This window comes from Sciurus vulgaris (genome assembly GCF_902686455.1).
Source record: "Sciurus vulgaris genome assembly, chromosome: X".
NCBI lineage: Eukaryota > Metazoa > Chordata > Mammalia > Rodentia > Sciuridae > Sciurus > Sciurus vulgaris.
Window position 1 is genome coordinate 73049401 of NC_136471.1, and position 4895 is coordinate 73054295.

At 35.4% G+C, this 4895-nt stretch overlaps 1 pseudogene across 1 annotated transcript; it reads right to left on the bottom strand.

Annotated features, from left to right (window-relative positions):
• Nucleotides 1–3610: 3610 nt before the first annotated feature.
• On the bottom strand, nt 3611–4489 carry LOC306650594 (isopentenyl-diphosphate Delta-isomerase 1-like; annotated as a pseudogene). The gene has a single exon. The product of its transcript is annotated as an isopentenyl-diphosphate Delta-isomerase 1-like (transcript).
• Nucleotides 4490–4895: the final 406 nt, after the last annotated feature.

The window sequence follows — 4895 nt, forward strand, 5'->3', positions numbered from 1 at the left end:
TTTAACAAAGTACTTCACACATAGTAAATTCTGAATAAATGGCAGAAGATTCCATTACCAGGTGTTAGGGACAAGGTCCTGGATAAGGAACAGCAGTGGCACAGAGTATGTATCCAAAAAATATATAATTCATGAGGGAGGTTCAGTCATTTAAAAGGAGGATAGGGAAAGTGCTCAAAAATCTTTAGTTTTGTGCTGGGGATATAACTCAGTTGGTAGAGTGCTTGCTTAGCACATACAACGTCCTGGGTTCAATCCCTAGCACAACAAAAAAAATCTTTAATTTTAAAAATTAGCATCTAATGTGGTCCTGCCATTGTTTTTTCAGAGCAAGGCCAGTTCAGCCATATATTATTACCTATATAGAACTCAAAGGAATTCTCCAAGAAAGAGACTGACAGTTGTTGGATAGTGGAGAGTTTGGAGTCAGGAAGGAAAGAAGTGGTTGAAAACTGGAGGATTAGGAGAACTGATGATGAACTCAAGAAAGAGGACAAAAATACTTGAAGGTGATAATAGGAATTGCTTCTCTAGTCAGTCTAAGACAGGAAAAGATTTTGTAATTGCCTATAAGTAGGATAGCATGGGGCAACCTGTGAAGATGCCAGTGTTCCTATGGGCATTGTATTTGTTCACATGGAACTGTTAAGTGGTTAATGCTGTCAGGGCAAGTTTCCTTTAAAAAGAGAACAAAGGAAGGTATTGCTTAACCCAAGGCCTAGATCTTGAATGATGAAGTTTCAAGAATTAAGCAGGAATTACTTTGAGGCAGACCTCCCTAACTTATTCAAGTATCACACTAACAACAGAATGAGTCACCCATGCCAAATATCATTTCTCTGTGTATATGTGTGTGCTTGTACGCACATACATATATATACATATACATATTTGTACATTGTTGTGAAAATAATTCCTAATTTAATCCAAAGTTATATTCATATTCCTTAGAGGTTAATATCCTATGCCAAGCTCCCCAGAGCTGCTATGAGAGTAATACTTTAGAAGGTTTAAAAAAAACTTTGCAAGAAACTGATATACCATTACACAGTACAGCAACTATAGACAACCACAATGTACAGTGCTTTTCAAAAAGTTAGAAGAAATATTTTGAAAGTTTTCACCATTAAAAATGGTAAATGTTTGAGGAGTTAAAAGTTCAACCTGATTTAAACATCACATAATACATACATGTATTCGCACATTACTATGTACAACTTTTATGCTTTTATGTATCAGTTTTAAAATTTAAATTTAAAAAATTTTAGTGTCACTTTTCATATAGGATAGAATCTTAATTTCAGAAAGCAGTAATGAAGCTCCATACAACACCATCTACTTAGAATATGTTCTTGGTTTGACTTCTTATGCTGTCTCTTTCCCAAGATTTGTGAAATTAAATTGAAAAGCAAATATATTCATTAAATTGAAAAAGGAAATATACTCATTAGGTCACAGCCATAAGATCTTAAATATATGATTTTTATATTCACAGTACAGTGAAAACAAAATTCCTCTCTTCTGAGCTGATATTTGAAGCAAGTAGGAAGCCCAGTCTCGAGAAACAGCCTCCCTCACCAAATTAGTGAGCCAGTCAATAATTGAAGAGTCACTTGAGAAATAAGCCTATTTCTGGAAATAATACATTATTATTTTGTGTGTGTGTGTGTGTGTGTGTGTGTGTGTGTGTGTGTATGTTTGTATGTGGTGCTGGGCATTGAACCAGGGCCCTGTGCATGAGAGGCAAACACTCCACCAACTGAGCTGTGCTCCCAGCCAATAATATATTACTGAGAGAGAGAGAGGAGCACAATTGACCTATAATAAACTGTCCATATTCCAAGTGCACAATTTGACAAGATCAGTTGACACCCATGAAACCATCACTACAATTGAGATAATCATATATTCATCCCCAAAATGTTTCTTCATGTTCCTTTGTAATAAATCCATTCCTCCCCTCACCAGTCTCTAGGCAAGCCTATCACTATAGACTAATTTTCATTTTCTAGAGTTTCTATAAATGGAACCATATAGAATGTATTCATTTTTGTATGGCTACTTTTATTCAGCATAATTAGAGATTCATTCATGTTGAGTTTATCAAGATTTCATTCTTTTTTTTAATTACATAGTAATATAACATTACTGAGCAGTTTTAACTGAGGTCCTTATCTCTTGATTCCAGATTCAGGTAAAAGGATCCATAAGGTACTCTCATTTATAGCCACTCCTCAGTGACATACAGTGTAGCCATTTCAAATGCAAAATTTTGTCTACTGGAATAATGATACATCATGACGAAAATTTAAAAATTAATAATTAATTCAACAACAAAAGAATTTAAGCTATGGAATCAGACTGCCTGGCTCTTGTTCCTGTGTGACTTTGGAGAAGTGTTCTAAACCCTCTGAGTCTGTTCCTTCATAGGGCAGTAGTGAAAATTATGTGAGATAATGTAACTACCTGAGAGTATGCAACATGCATAGCCCAAGGACTGGAACCTTATAAGGGCTCAATAAAATAACAGCTTTAGGGATACTGAGGATTCATTCTATAGTACCTCTGCCCCAGGCCCTGGCTCAAATATAAGCATTCCTCAGATTTTACTCCCATCCAAGGGTTTCTGCCTTGTCATAAGCCCTCACCTCTACTAGGAGATAGGAATCAAGATGTGAATCACTGCCCAAAGCTGATATCAACCCTGGCTGAAGTGGTAAAAGAAATTATTTAGGGCTGGGGAGATAGCTCAGCTGGTAGAGTGCTTGCCTTGTAAGCACAAGGCCCTGAGTTCGATCCCCAGTACTGCAAAAAAAAAAAATTATTTAATTTGGTAATGTCTTAGTTTGACATTTAAGACCACCCATATATTGTCCCTGTCCTTCCCATCTTTTATATCTACTGCTGTTTTCCTGCCTCTGCAGTAATTATTGTCTCTATCCACTCAAAATATTTCTTCATCCCACTCTATCTATGCCTGTCTAAAATCTACCTACACTTCAATGCACAAAACAAGGCTGAAAGGTTGACATATCCTAAAAATCCCTTAGATGATATGTCAGAATTAAGACTCCAGCCACTAGACCAAGACTATAAATGATGTTGCTACTATACATCCTTCTTAGTTTCTTCAGCATTGCAGAGTTCCAGTATTTATTGACTGAGGAATTGTTTAATAGAAGATTCTGTATTTTGGATATCAGAAAAATTCTTTTAATGTTGTTGTAAACAGACTTTAAAAAACTTTTTAAAAAGTCTCTGCAATGAAAAATTTGCAAGCCAATGAATGTGAGCCCACATACTTTAAAAGACAGTAGCCTAAGCAATAAAATTATAGAATGAAAGCAAAATATTACCATCTCCTGGAAATTGACTGCTAGGAGATCTCAAGGACTTTTGTATCCCACTCTTCTGCTACTAGAGGTTTATATATCTGTATATTTCTGAGTATTTTCACCCTTTGTGATTCCCTCATTTTAATTCACGTGTACTTTGTTGCAATCAACTATTATTCTTTTTTTTTTGTACAATTCAAGTTTTATTTGCTCTCATTTTACGATTCTCTCTCATAAATGTCTTTTACAAATAACAGAGCATGTAGGATGGGGTGTGTAACAAAATTGTCAATTGTTTTCTTCTCACATGAACTCTGGTTGTAAGGTATCCAAATATCATGGAAGTTCTAAGAGGGAATCCAATTTTAAAACCACAAAAAAGTCATCCTAAGTTTACTAGGTAAGGAAATTTTTCAATCATCATTCATTTGGTCTATGTATTTTCTCATGGTCAATGAACTGATTCAAATGATTCAAGTTATCCCACCATTTTAAAGAGAAAATTGTCCACAATAATTTGAAACCATGGAGTAACCTTAATTTCACCACTGGCTGCATTTTTCATAAGTTCTTTTAGTTCTTCCTTGGACACATAAAAATAGCTTTTAACTTCATTGGGATCTGGATTCAAAGTTACATTCTTCCTCACAAACAAAATATGATCAATTTCATGTTTACCCCCAGATACCATCAGATTGTGCCTTATAGTGAATTCGTGTTAGATAATTCATTACTTCTGGAAGAACCTCTTCTAGAGGAATTCCTAATTCGGCTTTTAAACACCTCTGTGCTGCTCACCTTACACCGATGGCGTCATTTTCTTCAAGCTCACCTGGATTACTTAATGGATGACTGCAACAAGTGTTGGTAAAACAACCTGGAAAGGTAATTTTAGCATCTGATCTCTGCTGTATCAAAAGCTTATTTTCAGTGTTGAATAAGAAGACACTAAAAGCTCGATGTAATAATCCTTTCTCAATGTTTTCATTCAAGTGGCAATTCTTGGTATCAGCCCCTATTTTATTGTCGTTTTCATTGATAAGAATACACATCTCTGCAAGGAGTTGGACCTGTTTCTCATCTAGAAGATTGGTATTTATTTCAGGTATTGTTACAAAATGTCTGATCTGTCCTAAAACACTCAGGCCTGAGATGACAACTATTATTCTTTAGTCATACTTATTCAACCTTTCTATGCCTTTATAGACAAAGTTACCATTTGGGATACTCCTCCTTACTTTTTAGCTATATTTCTTCCTGTTTTACTCCCTTCCTGCTTAATAATATATTCCAATTGATTCAAATCCTACAGACTGCCGTTACTTCTTCTCCTTTCCCACTGATACTCCACTTCAACTTTTTCTCCCTTCAGTTTTATTTTTCTCCTTTTTGGGTTTCTGCCTGACCTGCCTTCTGCTTGTTACCCTCAATAATTGACCAATTTAATATCTTTATTCTTCAAGAACAAGAGCAGCTATAGTAGGGGCAGAACCACTGATCACATTGATTAATCTTCTCCAGAATGAAGGACAGCAAATTCTCTGGACATCTCTGGTTACC